General features: G+C 31.7%; 1 pseudogene; it reads left to right on the plus strand.

Moving 5' to 3' along the window:
* The window catches only part of LOC149565905 (uncharacterized), a 31,523-nt pseudogene extending 12,709 nt beyond the window's left edge, over positions 1-18,814 (plus strand).
* The last annotated feature ends 1,985 nt before the right edge of the window (positions 18,815-20,799 follow it).

Consider the following 20,799-nt stretch of genomic DNA (forward strand, 5'->3'; position numbering starts at 1 on the left):
TATATATATATATATATATATATATATATATATATATATATATATATATATATATATATATATATATATATATATATATATATATACTCATCTGTGTGTGTGTGTGTGTGATGCACCACTTCCTACCATTGCCTATTTAGTTTAGAATATATGTGCTTTTAAATGCATGAATTTTATGCAAATTGCAGGTATCAGGTATCAATTTCCCTAAATTGCTAGGATGAGCGTGCTCTATCGTTATATCTCAATGGTAAGAAAGGGGATACAAATTCTTGAGTCCAAATCCTAAACCTTTAAAGCAATTTTCTTAGAAAATTAGGACAAGTATCTAAGATGTTTACCTTTCTAAATTTGTTGCATGAAGTAAATTCACGATTATAGCCTTTGAGTTTGATCTTGCATATGGTTTTTTTATGATGGGTTTTCATATTTCGTCTTATAGGTCTTTGTGATTTTTCTATTAATTATGTCAAATTAAAAGATTAATTAATGATTTAATTTAATGGAAAGTTATTAAGATTACTTCAATATTTAATTATATTTAATTAATTAAATAAAAAGAATTAAATTTAAAGTGAAAATTATAATGTATTTTGAGAGCATAATAATGTTTATTTAATTTATTAATAATATTTTTAGGAGATCATTTTAATAAATTCTACATATTATTATTTAAGTTAATAAATATTATATTAAAAATACTTCAAAAATTAATAAGAGGGAGTAAGAAATTATTTAATAAAGTATATTTAATTAAATTGCATAAAATATATTTAAATAAATTGCATAAAGTTTATGCATGAGATTAAAATATAATAAACTAATTTTAAAAAAAAGGAAATAAATTTAATAAAGATATTTTAAATTGCATAAAGTATGCATGAAGTTTTGAAAAAGTTAATAAAGAGTTAAAGGGTTGTGATCAAGGAGTTCCATCGAGTGATCGCACAATCAGTGCCTTGAATTTAGGAGAGAACTCCTTATCAGCAATTAAGGGTTCATTTTTCCAAAGAAAATGACCAAATTTTTTGGAGAAGGGAATTTTTAGAGAGAAGGTTTTGAGAGGAAATATTTCTCTTACAATATTTGGGTGTTTGCGAATTTAGCATCAAAACCAAGTAGATTCTTGTGTTTTGTTCACCCAGCTAATTATGTTATTTGATATTCCTATCTTCTTCATGACTGTGAATTGTTTATCCAAATTTTGTTGTGACGAATCATTCAATATTTTATTTTGAAAGTACTAGTATGCATGTGGATTTCTTCTATATATGTGAGAATTAAAAATATCATTACAAACCTCTTTTAGTAGATTTAAAAATTGAAAATTAAACCGAGAAGGATTTTGAAAGAAATGAAAATTTTATATTGAAAATTTGATTAGTTCATTTTATTTTTCCTATTAGAATATTGATAGAACTTCTATAAAAAAAACTATATCTTAAAAAGTTGTGAAGTGGGAGGGGTATTGTTTTATTTATAAAAAACATTTTTTATATAGAAAAATTATATATATAAAAAAAAAAATTAAAGAAAAAATAGGAGAGGTGATTTTTAGCCCACCTCCCCCCTTACCCTTACTGACGACATGATCTAATACTGTTCGTGGGGTACTACAAGAGTACTAGTACTCTGTACTACTGCAGCCATAGGGAGGCCACACGAATTTAAAGGCCGATAGGCCCTAAATGTATCATACATGCGTTTCAAATTTTAAAATTTTTAATTAAATTTAAATTATTATTTTTAAAATAATTTTTTATTACTATTTAATAATTTAATAAATAATTAATGAATACTAATATAGTTGTTATTTTATAATTATTAATTAATTAAATTAAATTTAGTTTAATTAAGTTTGATTAATCATGAATATCATTTAATGAACTTTTAAATTTATTTTATTATTGTTATTAATGATATTGATTTTAATAAAATTGTAATTATTTTATTTCAAAATCAATAATTATTATTTTAATAATTTAATAAATAATTACCCTTAAATTAATTTAGAATATTTGACTTATAATTGAATAAGGGTAATTGTGCATTTTATTCAAATATAAGAAATGGGTTAATTTGTAGGGGTAAACTATGAATCTCATCCACTTGAAATACACATTGAAACAAATACTTAAACTTTACTATTAACTCAACTATGTATTTTCAAAATCAAACCAAACTATGAAACTACATTGTTATCTATATTTTGTCTATGTTTTTGGTTTGAGTTGACTAGAGTGGACTAGTCTTAGGACATTTACCAGAGGCTTGGGAATTCTATGTTTGTGATATTATGATGACTTGATCTTGATATTTTTAGGCTCAACCATGGTAATTTTTTAGGTATTCTCTATGATGAGATTGAATTTATTGTTCGTTATGGTTTTTCAGTGTTCTTGTGTGAAACTAAGGTGAATGGTATGACATGTTTGACTTTTTGGGATGCTTTCCAATTGCTTGTGAAGAACTAAGGTGTTATTATGGATTATCTTTTGATGATTTCCAATCACTTGTATAGGACTGAGGTGAAATTTTTGATTCTTTGATTTATAATTTTATGAGCCTAGGGTAGGTAATTTGTATGTTAAGTTGGGAAGTGGCTTGCAATGGAGGTCAGGGCCCAAAGTGGCTACCAAGGTAACCCATTGTAAGTTGTTAATAAGTGATAACACTACACTAAATGAGAGTAAAATGAACCTAATAAGAGTCTTTGTATGTTCTTACCCATGCCTCAAGTGCTAGTACAAACTAGGATGGGACTAGAGAAAATGCTTAGTTGCGACTATGCTTTGTTAGTATGCCTTGTCAGTACAAAAGGATAATAGTGCCACATAGAGTCACTAGGGGGCCGAGGTTAAGTTATACTGCCAAGTTAACTCTAGCATTAATTCATGTGATGACACTTTCCCACTTGCATGGTAGATTTCGTACATGTCTTTCTTTGCCTTTGGGTCTAGATGTTGATTTATTTTGAAACTTTTGAGTTAGATTACTTTTAGGGTTTCCTTGACTTAGATATTACATTTTATTTTTAGGATTGATCTCCTATTTGGGACATGAGACTATCTCCTCAACACAGTAGGAGTGGTCCTTTTTGGGTTACCATGCAGTCAGCTGGTAGTGCTTTTTACTCTTAACATTGAGATCCATCCATTGATGATGTGGCAAGAGTTCTTTGTCTACTTTTTCCTTTCATTCTATCTTTGTGTATTATGATGGATGGTTTCACTTGTTGTATTGTACTTTTTTTCATGGATCTGAAAGGGACATGTAACCTATTTTTATAAATGTATATTCTTTTAGCCTTTCATACCATATGATATGTACAGTGGATGATTGTGCATTCTGAATTTTATTGCCAAGTGACATTTGGAACAAATTTATATTATTTAAATGGATTGGACTTGTAGTTATTATTTCATGTGGATGTGTTATTGATTAGACTTAGTATTATTTAATTTTTAAATGTGACTCAATGTATTGGGATCCTTAAGGAATGTAATCTGTTATGTTTTCTTATGTATGATTGTATGTTATTACTTATACTTCATTATAATTGTTGTAAATTTTATTCTTTTAATTTTTTTTTTGGCAAACTTAGTAAAACTTTAGGTTAATTCTTTTGGATCTCTTGGTGAGGTGTTACAATTTTAGTTCAAGTTCAATATATATATTCATTCAAACAATAGTAGAGCTAACCTCAAAGGCTTTGCTAATTCTGAAAATAGAAAATCTTCTCCATATTATCATCTTTAAATTATTCCAATCGTATATCTCATAAAAAATTCATCCTTATCCTTTATGCTTCTCAAAAATTCTTAATTCTTATCATTTATTAGCCTTAAATCTCATCTTTCTATTTTCTCTCCATGTAGTGAATAATACAACTTCACTTGAGAAACATCATGCTTGATTAACACTAAGAGTACTCAATTAACATTGAACTCCATCTTTACATTATCAGGTTCTCAGTTATTACTTTAGTATCTTAGGAAACACTTTATTCCCATATTTATCTTCTTTTCTCAGTGTATCTTTTAGTTTCTATATATTTGAAATAATGAAACCAAAATTTAATTTTTTAGGGTCTAACTCATTCAAGTACCATTAATATCAATACTTATCAAATATGTCATCATCACAGTTTCTTCAAATCGTCTTCATCAATAAAATATTCTTCATGTTTCAAATGATACATGACTCTACTAAAATAACATAATATCTAACTAAGGCTTGACATCAATGAAAACATTATAACTGATAAGACTCTTTTTCATATAATAACAAAATTCTTAGTTACATTATTAGTTGGGGCTAACAATTGTATCATATATACTCAGTAGGTTATTGAGACAAATTATTTTATGTCTATAATATTAAGTACTTTTAAGGTACATAGTGTCGTGTTTAACTTGTGGAACTTGTCCATTGTTTGTGTAGTTCTTGTATAATATAGTGATCATTGATTTTAATGGTTGCCACATGTGCTATGGAATTAAAAATATCATAAATGAAGTTACCGGTCCAAGTTGTTTTATCATTGTAATTTTTTCAATTTATTTAATGTAGATAATATGGTGATATATGAATATGTTTGAAGCCTATGTAAAAAATCATTTATTTGAGGATTCTATGTCGATTTGGGTTATCTAGTTCATATTTTTCAAGGAGAGTACAACCTTTCATATGACTCTTACAAATTCATATTTATATACATGACATGATCTTGTGAATGATAATGTGAACTTCTTTGAATAAAATATTAGTGGTGTGGGCACAAAGTAACAAGTATAGTGTAATACCTTCCATTGTGCAATTTTTTGGTTTTCTTATTTTTGGTTATCTCATCATCCTATGAGTTTCCAAATAATATAGTAGGAAATCTCATTTCCTCTACATATCAATGGTTGAGATACCTACTGCTTGAGTTCCTTGGGCGGGAGCTTTTTAAATAATTTTATCATTCATAAAATAGATATACTAGATTTTCATAAATCATTTTACAAGAATATCTATTTCCATTTCAATTTCATCACTCAAATCTATATCTTCAATACATAAATAAGTCTAAGTATATATATCATTTTTTGCAAAATATTGTTGGTTTTATATGATGTTGTTTTCCAAGTTTGTTCTATCACTAAAAAAATTATTTGCACTATTTCTATTTACATAAGATTTGTAATAATTTTATTATTAGTTGTTGATAAATAATGCCTACCTAATATTGTTCCTTGTATTTGATGTAGCTCAAACCCCTTCAATGATAATAACTTAGAAAATAATAACATAGATTTTCAGAATGTTTGATTCTTCATTCAATTATTCCAACTCTACTCTATCTCTACAATGAAAGAACACAACTACTTATTACAATTTCAAAAATTACCATACTCGGCCAACTTTTGGAAAAAAAATTAGATTATTTCTATTTTTTGTAATTTCCAAAACCCATCCTATGAATTCAATTATTCCCAAGAAAAGCCCCCAAGTAAGGCAAGATGAATTTCTAACTAATAAATGAAATCAAAAAATACGGTTTCCAATTTATTACAGAAATAATATTCCAAAAATTTGGAAAAAAAACACAAAAACCAATTTTGGAGGTCAAAATGAAATTTCAAGCTTCCAGAAAAATGTCAAAGTTGCCATCCATTGAGATGAATTACATTGACAATCACATAACTCCACCTTACACAACTTCCTATAAAATTTTAGCTAAAACCCATAACTAAGTCAAAAGCTATGACTCCTAGAAGTTGATGCATCATTGTAATGCCCCACCCAAAGATCCTTGAAACAAGGATGAAATTGATCAAAACATAGTCTAGGAAGATGCAAAGGATGTTGGCACAAGGAAAAATGGAAAAATATCGAAATCCATTTCTTCGGTGTTTTCTATGTTCTAGTATTTTACATTTTCAGAGGTCTCCAAGGCATTTCTAAGCTTTGGCAGGGCCAAAAAATTAGTGTGCTATGCTTAAGACTTTGGACAATAAATGTAGAACTCTAGAAGATCTTTTTAGGAATTCTAACGATTCGTGATTTCAAGCTACTAGTAGAAAGTTATGACTTCTACAAGTAGACATAGATTTTCATATAGATTTTTAAAGTTTTTATAGTTTCTAGAGTTTTTTTTGTAATTAATTAGCTTGTGTACTTTTCATTTTCATATCCAAGGGATAATGGTGACCCTTGGACTCCATCAAACTTGTATAAACTCTATTTTTACAAATGAATGGATTACTTTTTGGCTTCTAGAACATCTACTATTGCATTTTAATTATTTTCAATTTAGTCACGATACCGTAGGTTCTACACTAGCTATTGTAACCAGAATTCATAATTTAGATTAGTGGTATTAGAGCTTTTTCACTCCTATATGTTCCATCTTACATGGATAGCTTTTTGAAGGTTGGGATTGGCCATGAGAGATCTCTTTGATTATCTTGCTTTGAGATGCACATGGTCGCAGATGGAAAATCAATCATCATAAGGGATGGATGAATCCTTCAAACCATTGGTAGAAGAGGCATTAAATAAACAATGTAAAGAAATGATGAAGCAATTTTCACAGATGATTGAAAATGAGAGTTACATGCTAGTCCAAGAAATTCAAAATTTGGTGGGCAAAGCCCACTCAAGGTGGACGTAAATTTTGACATTCTAACTTTTCAAGGAAAATTGATGCAGATGTTGGTGATATCTGGTTGTTGAAAATGGAGAGGTATTTTTGTGGTAATAATTTTCTAGATATTGGAAAGATAACCTTCACCCTCCTCAAAGTTGAATCATGTGAAGTTGACATGGGAGGTACACTTAACAATTGAGGAAACCCAAAAAACTCACAATAGACATGGCTTTCTATGTTATTTGATGGAAAATCCACATGGGAGGAATTTGTATATAGAAACATTACCCAATGCTTTCAAATATGCATAAAAAATTGAGAAGTTTAAACAAAGAGGGAGGAGGGAAAATCCAATGAACAAAAAATGGAAAGGTGAAAGTAATAAGCTAATGCTAAAATAAATAGCCAAGGAACCATCTCAAAATTCACTAGCAAGAAGACATGGGGATAAAGAAAATAGGACAAGAATTAGGTACATGTGGTGTAAGTCCAAAGAGTCTCTCTCATAACACTAACAATCGTAGAACTATAAATAATTTAATGATGGAAACCCATGAAGAAGCTATTGAACCTGAGATGACAAAAGTTGGAAAACAAGAGGATGAAAAAATCATTGAGGCTGACTCATATGCCACTGTGGCCACTACAAAGGTATTTGCTCATGATGATGAAGAGAGATTATTCCATTCACAAATGTGGGTAGGAGGAAAAGATTTACATTTTATTTTTTATAGTGGTAGTCAAAAGAATTTGATATCTTTTGAGACTATAAAGAGATTGAATCTGGAGACAACATCACACCTACAACTATATTCTGTGGTGTGGGTGAGCCAAGGATGAGACATTCAAGTAAACAAGCAATGTCATCTTTCATATTCCATAAAACCATTCAAAAATGATGTGATCTATGATGTAGCTCCTCTTGATGTGTGTGATATTCTATTGAGGTAGCTATACATGTATCAATGTCATGGAGTGTATGAGTCAAGGCCATGAAGCATGCAAATCAAATTAGGTGGACAAAAGAATTGAATTCTAGAGGTAAGTCCTACACACTTTGCATCTTTAATTAGTGAAAAACAATGTAAAAGGTTAATATCCCAAACTAGTACATTTTTGTTATTAATGATCCATCCAGAGGAACAAAAGAAAAATGTGTTTAATTCTAGTTCCTTGGTGTCCATCATAACAAAACAACAAAGATCAATAGATCAAATTTTAACAAAATATCAGAATGTGTTTGAGTTACCAACAAGGGTACCCTCACATTGTCAAGTTAAACACTCTATTGATTTGATAACATGAACCCCATTGCCTAATCAGCTAGTATATAGGAGATTAGTTCTAGAGAATGATGAAATAAAAAGGAAAATACAAGAATTAATTTTGTAAGGACATATCTTCCCAAGTGCATCTCCCTATGGTAGCTCAATTGTTCTTGCAAAGAAAAAGGATGGTACATGGAGGCTTTTTATTGATCATAGATCACTGAATAAGATCACTATAAAAACTAGATACCCAATTCCTCAAATAGATTATCTCTTAGACTAGCTTTGAGGGGCAAAATTCTTCACTAAAATTGACTTGAATTCTAGGTACTATCAAGTACCAATTAATCCAATAGATGTATGCAAGATTTCCTTTAAATCTAAACAAGGACTATTTGAATGGTTGGTGATGCCTTTTGGTCTCACAAATGCCCTAGACAGATTTATGAGGATGATGAATGATGTTCTAAGGTCATTCAATGACTCATTTTTAGTTGTATATTTGGATGATATTCTAACTTTTAGTAAAACTTGGGAAGAACATCTATAACATGTAGAACAAATACTTTCTACATTACAAAACCATGGACTCTATGTAAATAAAAAAAAATGTTATTTTTCTATGTAAATTATTAAGTACTTAAGATATGTTATTGATAGTGAGGGTGTTCATGTTGATCCTTAAAAGATCCATGTAATTAAAGATTGGCCTGCTCTAAGGAATTGCAAATAATTGCATAGCTTCTTGGGGTTAGCTAACTTTTATCACCAATTTGTGTTTGGAATTTCACATTTGTCTTGGCCTTTGAATCATTCATTACAAGGAGGTATGAAAGTGAAATTGAAGTGGATAGGTGAGCAACAAGAAGCATTTGACGAGTTAAAATAAAGGTTATGCCCTCCACCATTTTTATCTCTTCCTAATTTACAACAATCTTCTGAAATACAAACTAATGCATCAGAATATGCATTGAGAGTAGTCCTCATGCAACATGGGCATCTAGTTGTGTACCATAGTGAGACTTTTTCTTATACAGTGCATAGATATCCCATCCATGACAAAGAACTATATGCTATTGTTCAAGCTTGCAAGCAATAGAAACATTATATATTGGGAAAGGAGAATATCATCCACACAAATCACAAAGCCCTTCAATTTTTGCAAACGCAAGGTAAATTAAAGAATGATAGGCATCATAGATGGTCAGCTTATCTTTAACAATTTTATCTCAAGATTTTTCATAAGAAAGGAAGTGCCAATAAGGTAGTAGATTGTTTGATTAGGCCTCTAATTATAGAAATAAGTATGGTATTAGAATCATGTGGTCACCAAACAAAAAATTGGGTCCACTTGTATGGACATGATAATGAATTTTTTGATGTTTATACTCAACTAGTGGAAGGTAAGCATGTGAATGATTTTTACTTGCAAGATGAAATGCTCTATCACATTGGCCAAAATTGTGTTCCTAAGGAACAATGTAAGAATTTAATATGGGAAGCTCACTACAGTAAGGTTTCTAGTCATTTTGGAATGGGTAAGACTACTGCTATACTACAAAGATATTTTTACTAGCCAAAACTGAAATATGATGTGATGATTTATACATTCAAGCATGTACTACATGTGCCATTACAAAGCTTGTGAATCATAATATAGGTTTACATTTACCACTTCCTATTCTAGATAATCCTTGGCATTCAATTTCAATAGATTTTATGTCTAGTTTTTCTACCAAAAAACATGCACATGATTGTGTTTATGTTGTAGTTGATACATGTTCAAAAATGGAAATCTTGGTGGCTTGTAGAAAGGCAATCTCTGCTGAAGAAACTACAAAACTCTTTTTTGAGAATTTTTGGTTTCATTTTGGGCTACCACAAAGCATTATTTTAGATAGGGATATTCACGTTCTTAGTAAATTTTGGTCTTTATTATGGGCAAGGATGGACACAAAATTAACAAGGTCTACTACTTTCCACCCTCAAACAAATGGTCAAGCAAAGGTTGTTAATTGAATGATTATTTAAATCTTGTGTATGTATCACTCCAAACATCCTCGTATATGGGATGAGAGCTTTCCCTATGTAAAAAATAGCTACAATAGGGAAATTCATAGTTCAATTGACCATAGTCCATTTGAAGTTTGTCTTGGATATCAACCTTAGCACCGATAAATGTTTCTATTCTTGTTATGCAACCTCACCTAGTACCATGATTAGATAAGGATAAGGAAAAATAAATGAAGTTCAATTATAGAATTCATCATTTGCAACAGCATGTTCATGAAATTTTGGAGTAGACCACTAAGAAGTATAAACAAAGGCATGATGAGCATCGATCTCCTTGTAATTTTCAGGTTGGGTATAAGGTATGGTTGCATTTCTAGAAGGAAAGATTACAAGGCCCTCATAGGAAGCTTCATCCTCTTCATTATGGTCATTATAAGGTTATTAAGAAAGTTTGTAAAAAATCATTTGAACTCAACTTGCCTTCTTTTTTTGGTATTCATGCAGTCTTCAATGTACAACTATTGAAGCCATATTTCCCTCCTTTACTAGATATTTCAGATGTTTCTAAAGATATCTTTCATACAAAGATAAATCTACCAATTGTCAATCCACTTCAAATTTTTCATGAAGAATTTAAGGAACTAAAAAATCTATTTGTACTATGTGGTAAAAATATGGCAATTTTTTCAAAAAAGGGAAATGGTTTACACATGAACAAATCTAGCTTCATTTTCCACATCTGATACAAAGAATGGATGAAATGTGGCCCATTTCTTCTCAAGGAGGAAGGAATGATCAAAATATAGTCTAAGAAAATTCAAAGGATGTTGCCACAAGAAAAAACGAGAAAATATCGAAATCCATTTTTTTGATATTCTCTATGTTCTAGTATTTTACATTTTTATAGGTCTCTAGGGCATTTTTAGGCTTCAGCAAGGCACTACACTTAAGAATTTGGACAATTCATGTAGAACTATAGAATATTTTTCTAGAAATTATGATGATTAATGATTTCAAGTTACGAGTAGAATGTTATGACTTCTTCAAGTAGATGTAAATTTTAATATAGTTTTTTAATAGTTTTTATAGTTGTTGGAGTTTATTTTGTAATTAATTAGCTTGTGGAATTTTTATTTTCATATCCAAGGGATAATTGTGACCCTCAGGATCCATCAAACTTGTACAAACTCTATTTTTCCTAATGAATGGATTACTTTTTGGCTAGCAGAACATCTACTATTGTATTTTAACTTTTTTCAATTTAATAACAATACCCTAGGTTCTACACTAGGTATTGTAACCTAAATTTGTAATTTAGATCATAAATACAAGTGTGTGTATATATATATATATATATATATATATATACAAGTATGTGTGCACATGACAACACCATACAAGGACCACAAATATTGCAATGGAAGACTTAACCACCATCCCAGCAACCAACAATCTCTAAATGCAACTACCTGAACTGAAACAAGCAATAGAAGGAAGAAAAACCACTACAATAGCAAAACCCAAAATCTCTAAACTACAGGAGCAAAGAAATACTATCAAACCCAAAGGGTACTAGAAACACCAAAATTAGATCCCTAAAAAGTAGAGGAGATACCCCCTATTTTTTGCACGAGGACCAATAGTAGACATAAATTTCATGCAAGGAAGTATAGCACACCATGCAAGAACTTGTCTTTCATGTGAGGAAGTGCAACAAATGGTGCAAGGAAGTACTTGGCCCAGTAGCCAAAATACCCCAAACTAGTGTGGGATTTCATGTGAGAAAGTGCAAAAAACCACACGAGAAAACCTAGCACACCACATGAGATCTTGCATTCTTGCACGAGAAAGTACACTTTTATGCAAGAATGCAAAACAGCATGCAATAAAAAAAAAAGGTAAAAATGCTAAGAAAATAAAGGTCCTTCACACCAAGGAGTACTGAATCCACATTTTGAGGCAAGGACACTCTATCAATAACTAAAAGTCCAAAAGATGAATATTGAATCTAAACATATATCAAAGAAATGAAGGGAAATAACTCAAACCAACAATTTAGTGAATTGAAAGAATGAATTGACTATGGGGTTCCTCCCAACTATAATAACATTATGAGACCTTGAAGGTCCTAGCCATCCCCCACGCAAAACATCTCAACCTGTCAACTAGATAGTTAGAGTTGTGTTATAAGGATGTCACTACTAAAGAATAATAACACCATAAGAACGAGAAATATAATATGCTAAACCAAAAGCAATAGATACTCCAACTAAGTAGATACCATCATCTATCATATGCTAAACATCATAACCATAGAATGCATCAACAAACTAACATCATCTAAATATGATAAACAAGCATTCTAATGAAAGCATAAATCACAAGAAAGCATACTCCAAAACCCAAACTACCAAGTGAAAGCATCCAACAGTGGCTACAATAGGGCAATAGAACATTTTTGTATACTGATCCCAAGTAGTCGTGAAGGTAGCTACGCGTCCCAACCATGTGAGACGTATAGGTCCACTCCCTCCATGTTGATGGAGATAATGATCCAACCTTGAACACACATAAAGAAAAATTCCATGTCTAACACTCATGCTCGTAGGCATGCATATTCCTAACCCAACCCCAATGATCATAACTCCCAAAAGTACCATGGAAGATCAGGACTCACAATTCACTTGACAAATGTACACACATGTACTCGTGTGGTGCACCACCATCATGAAGATCATAATACAAGGACTAGATGAGAACGCAATGCAAAAATACACTCAATCGAAAATAGATTCGAAAGGAAAGATGTGAGACACATCCCAATGCAACATAAAAGTACAACAATGGTCTGACTGACATCCAAATGGATGATATCGGTCCATGACCAACATCATGCCAAGAAAACTAGAGAAAATAGGGTGTCACACTAAATGAGTTAACAACCACCAAAACTGGAAAATTTTGAAATTAAAACCCATTTGATTGTTAGGCACAAAAGCCTAAAAAATCTAAGTTTAGACACCTTATGCAAAAATGACTAGCATAGCGTTGTGAAACCCCAAACCCCTATCACAAAAATAGGGAAAATGTTCATACTCGACTGACCAAGAAGAACTAACAAAAAAAAGAGAGGGGAAAACTAGTTCTCAGCCTCCTAACAACCTACTACTAGAAATAGAAGCTAAAATGAAGCAAAAACAAGAACATGATAGAGGTGTAACTAAGAGAAAAAGGGGTAGAAACTGAAATAAACCTGATAAAATAAATAATCTACTAGTATTTCTGAAAGTGGTGACAAAGAAAGGTCTCTCTGAGCTAGATCCAACGAGATTGACCTTATGAAGATCCCACACTCATAGCTCTCACAATGAACAGAAACGTGATCCTCCATAATAGGATTCTCAAAAAAATCTCTTAAGTTTTTTTTTTTGTTGGGAAAGTAAGAAGTGAGAAAAAAAATACTTTTTCCAATACTTATTCACTTTATGAGTAAATAATCAATTAGGGAAAATAGCTAGTTAAATTAGCTAAACTATGAATCTGCCCAAATAAAAACAGGCTATTCCTACAAATAGGAATTCATCTATGACAAAGCTACCAAAAATTAAATTCAATAAAATTTAAAGCTCAAAAACCCATAATCATAGAAATACCCTTAACAACTTTCATGAGAATGCAAACCTCTAACAATACAAACATGCTCACTAGGCTAGTCACATAATGTAGATGAGTTTAGATTTACTAATCAGAAAAAGGTTTAATTTAAACAATCAAATAAGGATACATTGACTATATAGGGATGACATTGGAAAAATATGAATAGCTAAATCACTAACTCCATGTACCATTGAAGGGATATAAATCCTACACACTAAAACACACGATCAAGTGCAATTGTATATAATATCATATCCAAAGCAATAAATGCATTAAATAACTAATTTAAGCATTTATTCAATTATACCTAAATAATCCATTTACATTACTCAAGTTCACATAAAACATAAAGAGACAAGAATGAAGTAAATTACCATAGTATAAAATCCATCACATAATAGACTTAAAGATATGTCCATAATACTAGATAACTAGATATCATCATAGACCTACTGTCATCTCAAAATGGCATCAACATGCAAATATGATAAACTGAACAACATAGCAGTATAGCATCTATGGTACTAAAATCAAAGTATAGAATATAATCCTCAAGACATCTCAAAGCACAAAACATAAGAGTATCAAGTATCCGTCAAATGAAAAAAACCAAAGAGTAGACTATAAACACAAGAAGCACTATAATCATTCTCCCCTTCTTGAAAGTAATGAAGATCCTACAAGTGGTTGTCTATGAATCACTATAATTTTATTTCAATCTTTTCCTTTTTCTTATTGGGAAGGTGATGTTGCCAATCAACTACTTACACATCATCTGCACTAGGAATATCTCCATGGAATGTTTATAAATCAAAAACATTAAAAATAGGGGAAATGTCAAGATTTTCTAGTACACTAACCTAATAAGCATTATCATTAATTCTTTTGATGATTTTGCAAGGCCTAATCTTTTTATACTTCAATTCATGATATATGCTTATACGAAACCATTCACTCCTTAAGTAAGCCATCACTAAGTCACCATCAGAAAATATTTGTTCTCTTCAAGTAGCATCTACAATAATCTTGTAACTTGCATTACTATCTTGTAACTTTTTTCTAACATCCTATTGGAGCTAGTGAAGGTGTTCAACAAAGGCAACTCCATCATCACTAATTCTGTCTCCCAAGGGAAGAGATATAAGATCTAGAACACCTTGAGGGTTTTGACCATAGACAATTTGAAATGGAGATTTTCCAATGGACCTATTAATAGAAGTATTATAGGAAAATTCTACATAGGGTAATGCCAAGTCCCACTATTTAGGCTTCTCCCCCATAATTTACCATAACAAATTTGCCAAACTATGATTGACTACCTTTGTTTGTCCTTCAATTTGAGGATGATAATAACTACTAAACTATAAATTTATTTCTAATTTTCTCTAAAGAGTCCTCCTAAAATGGCTCAAGAACTTAGTGTCTCTATCAAAGGTAATGGTCTTTGGAAGGCCATGTAAATGAACAACTTTTGAAAAGAATAATTCTGGTAATCTTGTTGCATTGTTGGTCTTTTTACAAGAAATAAAGTGGACCATTTTGGAAAATTGATTAACAACCACAAAAATAGAATCATTACCTCACTAAATGTGTGGGAGACCCAATACAAAATCCATACTCAAGTCAATCCATGGTTCAATGGGTATTGGTAAAGGCATGTATAATCCTATATTTTGTGAATGTCCTTTAGCCACTTGATAGATTCAAAACCTTGCCATATATTTGGTGATGTCCTTTTTTATTTTGAGCCAATAATACTGATCTTCAACCATGTTTACTATTTTGTCCTTGCCAAAGTGTCCAGCTAGTCCACCACTATGAAATTCCCTGATAATGTTTTCTTGCATAAACCCACCTAGTAAACATAGTTCTTTACCAAATCTAAAGAGGTATCCATCTTGCATAAAATAGTCACCTTTCACATGATCCAACTTACCAAAAGATGAATCCTTTCTAGCTATTCTACAATTTCCCAAAACTCATCATCAGTTGCATACAAATCCTTAATAGCATCAAAACTAGTGACCTTTATTTCCATTATGGTTAATAATGTAGCATGCCTACTCAAGGCATCACTAGTACATTTGACTCAAATTTTTGACCAAAAATTTTGACCATATGATAATTTGGGGTCAATTGGTTCGAATTATGATGACTTTTGTTAAAGATGAGCCTGTGTTGGTCAAAATTTTGACCAACATGGGCTCACACTAAGCAAAAATTGAAAAAAGTTATGTTTGTCGCCCTAATCTTATTGTTACGTGACTCAGAAGATTCGTGCACTGAACCATTTTCTACCACTGTGATTTGTGGCAAGGAGTACGCAACAAAAGGGTTTAATAATGTCAGCACCAGTAGGGTTTGACATCTTGGGTTCTTTGGTGGTTGATTGTAGCAGAGGAGAGCTTGTGAATGCTTCAAAGTTGATCCATTGAAAGAGATTTCAAAAAGAAGGCAGCATGAAAGGATCAAATAACAGCTGGAAACGTTGAACAGTCCCCTTCCCAGCATTACAAAGGTGAGTTGAAGTTTTGTTTTATAGATTGACATTTCTTGCCTTGTTTTGAACATATTTATATGCACCCTATACAATGTTTGCCTTTTTTTGGACTAGACATTTCTCATTTTCTTTGTTCCCTAACTTGAGTTTTCAAACTAGTGCTTATAACAACCTCCTAAGATATTCATAAATACCAGTAATCCAAAAGCAAGCCAAAAAAATTTGATGAGTCAAAAAATAGAACACAAAACTATCAAGATCTAATCAATGGACACAAAAAGGCCCTCCAATAATAACCCTTAGATGAAATCCAAGGTATTACCCCTATCATTTCTAAACTCTAGACAATTCAAATTCCAAAATTCTCAAAAAGAATATCTATTATAACAAAGTTGAGTATCCCTATCTAATTTGCATCTACTATCCCCGTGTATAATTACAAACTTATCCATACTTAAAACATTCATTCTATACACATGTATGCATCTTACTAGATCAATCTAGATGAAGCTTAGAAAAAGTTTGCTTCAAAGTAATAAGATCAACTACTAGAATAACCTACAAATCCATTACTATGAAATCACTCTAACTATGCTAGATAGTTTGAGGGTATCATGCCAACGTTAGGGTTCTTAGGGATAGGCAAAGGTGAACAAGTGATTAGAATATTAAACTTCATCAATAATAGAGTCTTCAGCCTTGTAAATGCTCAAAGGGCCAATTGACAAAAAAAGGTTAATGGTTTCTATTATTGGTAGCCTTTGGAAGACATTAAAGAAAGCAAAATCAAATTCATGATGTTATGCAGATGTTTCACAAGATAAAATCTATACTGATGAACAATACACAAATTGTCTTGGCTTTATTCAATAGAGAAGTTTTCATTATGTCGGGTATAATGTACAACATTATAGCATGCCGAAAAATAATGTGAAATGTCAATTTAATTAAAATCCTGAAAATGTCACAATAGAAAGCAATTATGTTGAATAGGTTCATTAGAAGACCTTTCTATCCTACAAGGTAGGAAACATATATATCAAACCCAAAGGTGATGGTTTCCATGGGTTTCTAGCTCTACAAAAACCAGTCTTGAATTAGGCTTTTAATACCCCTTCAAATGGATTGATCAATTCCTACCAAGGATATTGCATACTCCTTATACATTCCCCTAACACAATCCAAATTAATTTCTTGAAGTTCAATCCACTCCTACAATGTCCAAGAACATTTCTCTATCAACCACCTAGCCAGGTTGCTCTAGGGATCAACACACTCATTGCTTGTTATTTCAAGTTTGGCAGAGAAAAGCGAGGCAATCAAATATTATATTACATACTTGAAAGGAACATACCTCCTGATATGTGCACTTACAACTCATTTCAGGTCATTTTAGAGCTGGCAGGCTAGAAGAAGCAGTCAGACTCTTAAACCAACTAATTCTAAATGGTCTAGCTCCAAAAAAATTTATGTATAATATCATTATTGCTAGACACTGTAGGGTTGCCTGCACAAGTGTTGCATTCAAACTATTTGATAATATGGTAAAGAATGGTCTTTTGCCTCATGTGATTACTTATACTACTCTTACAATGGGGTTATGCAAGGAAGGTAATATACAGGAGGCACATTTTATTTTGAGGGAAATGTTTGGAGAAGGTCTGATTCATGATAAAACTGCACACAGTGTATTGATTGATGAACATCTCAAGAATGGTAATGTAGAACAAGCTTTTAAACTGTGGGCACAAATGGACAAGAAAGAAATTCCACCTGATGTTATTGCTTACCCTCCTTTTATGAACGAGCTTTGCAAGATAAGCTACATAAAGTAGGCAAATAGATTCCTTACGAAAATGGTAAATCAACACATTTTTCCTGACAATTTCACTTATAGCTCATTGATTGATGGACATTGCAAGGAAGGAAACTTATTCTCAACTTTTGGGCTAGAAAAGGAAATGATTAAAAATTGTGCTTGCGCCTAATGTCGTTATTTTTAATACTCTCATTAATGGATTTTGTAAACAAGAAATGATAAGTACAACAAATCAGCTTTGTACCCTCATGCCAAGCAATGGCTTGTCCCCTAATATTTTTACCTACAATATTTTAATTAATGCTCACTGTAAGGCAGCTGATATGAAGTGAGCTTTGGAGATCATGAACATGATATCATGTAGTGGTTGTGCTCCTGATGTTATTACCTACAATACTTTGACAAATGGTCTTTGCATTACAAAGATGATTTAGCTAGCCTTTAATCTCCTTGAGAGCATTGTTTCCATAGGATTTTCTCCAGAAACATTCACTTTCAATACAATTTTGGATGGGATTTGTAAGGATTCCCTTGGTCTGGTTGTTACTTTGTTAGAAAAACTTTTTAAAATGGGTTTTGTCCCAGATACGGTGTCCTATAGTACACTGCTTAATCATTTTTGTAGCCTTCGAATGCTAAATCAGGCTATGATGTCGCTGGGTAAACTTATGAAAATATTTTTTATTCACAATGCTGTTACATATGAGATATTGGACAATGTTCACTTTGGTGGAAAATGGTCTACCAATAATCCAAATAATGTCACTAGAGAAGGATATCTTTTGCATTGTGTAATGTAGTCAATGAGTAATAGATCAAAGAGGCAAGAAGGCACTCAAATGCCATTTGTAAGTCTTAATGAGAATCTGGACAGTGTAATAAGCATAAGTGATATTTATTCTAAGGCTATACAAGACAAATGATAAGGGGCATCAACATGTTTTAAAGAGTGACAACTGGGATGATTCGACTTGTAACAAGCTGATGGTAACCTGTAGAAGTGGTCTCTTTTGCAAAGAAAAATTAGAGGTAGATGAATTCTTCAATAGTTGGTCAGCTGTAAAATAGAAATCATTAGAGCCCCATGAAACAGTTAAAATTAATGATCAAACTTGCTCTTTGCTCACAGATATAATCTTGAATAGATGATGAAGCATAGTGCCAAAATTATGGGTAAGTCCTCTCAGTCTGTTGGTCAAAAGTTAAATTTTAGAGTCTAGACAAAACCTTGTCTTCCTTTAAGAAAGTTCTAATTTCAGCTCCACAATTTTATGCTTATTTTAGCACACTATTCTATACAAAAATTTATGACAAAGATATACCAAATTAAATAATGGAAAAAAGTGTTAAGGTCAAGAAGAAAGTATCCCTTCTGAAACAATAGGCTGTTGGTAAATTTTTTCCTAAAACAAGAACACTGTTGTTTCCTCTGGAACCATAAGTTGAGCAATGCACAAAGGAAAGTTTAAAACAATAATTCTTCATCTCTTCTAAATCCATTAAGGTGGATACTTGTGAAGGAATATTTATATGTTTTAGCATTACATGCATATGGGGAACTAGTGTCTCTTAGGTGATCAGATAACCTGATAATTGAAGTGAACCAATATTAAACCACATTTAGTAGAACATGCTTCAGAATTATGTTAATCTATCCTTATAGCACTAGAATGCCTATGTATTCCCACAAGATCATTGCAACATGTTTAACTTAGTGTTTTGATCAATTTTAAGAATTTTAATTATAATTTGTCTTCTTGATAGTTGTATAGCTTATAAACATATTAATTACAATTATCAAATATTTGAGCATGTGTTAATTATTTCTAGAGCTGATCAATAGATGAGCACGCTGAAGGTTCGATCAATAGTCCATAGAGACACACTTAAGATAAATAGGATTTGTGGCATGTCATTGTAATGGGGGATAGAATTTTGCTGCTCTATACAATCTGGCATGTGATATGTACTACATCAATGTCCTTGTGGTGTAGCCCTATTTTATCTTCAATTGTCCAAAAGATAAGCAATGAATGGAGCGTACTATTTGTTTAAAGAATAATTTTGATAGTTGAGTGTCAATACACTTAGCTATTTTTCACTATACATGATAAGTGATATCATTTGCTGAGTAATATCAAGTGTCGAGTTATTCAAGTGCCAAGTGATATGAAGTGCCGAGTAATATCAAGTATCGAGTTATTCAAGTGCCGAGTGATATGAAGTGCCGAGTAATATAAGGTGCCGAGTGATATCAAGTGCTAAGTAACATAAGGTGTCGAGTGATACAATTTTGTTTAGATGCCAAGCTATCCAGGAAACAACATGTGTCGAGCATCAGTAATGCTTCAGGAGCCAAGTAACTCAGGATATCAGCATAAGAGTTTGTAATTGCACAAACTATGATGTAAACCATTTTTGTAGCCGACATAAGGTAAATCTCGAAAGATCTAGAGATAAGAATGAATCTTTTACATTTCCTATGCAACTTGCATGCAACCAATTAGAAAATTGGAAAGGCATGCAACCAATCAGCAAAAGGCAAGTATTGAGCGAGAAATTGAGATTCAATGAGGATCATAGATCCATATCTAACCCTAAGTCTTTGAAGCCTTTTTAAGGAAGATGAAAGTTTCATTGAATAGAGAGATGTGAGAAGAAAAACAGTGTTAAAGGAAAAATATAATGGAATTCAGTGAAGGGAGACATAGAGAGTAAGAGCAGCAATTCAATAACTAGTTGATCAGAACAAAGCAAAGTAGAAAAACAGGAATCAGATCTTAGAGGATTGAAATTAGAGAAAGAGCCCGAACAAGTGCTTGCATTCAGCAATCAAGGATTACAAACTATCAGGTTTATAATACCTAACACTCTCTTACCATTGTATTAGAAAGGAAATTTTATGTAC

This window comes from Cupressus sempervirens, chromosome 3 (genome assembly GCF_028749045.1).
Source record: "Cupressus sempervirens isolate cs-2001-9-10 chromosome 3, ASM2874904v1, whole genome shotgun sequence".
In the NCBI taxonomy this organism is placed as follows: domain Eukaryota; kingdom Viridiplantae; phylum Streptophyta; class Pinopsida; order Cupressales; family Cupressaceae; genus Cupressus; species Cupressus sempervirens.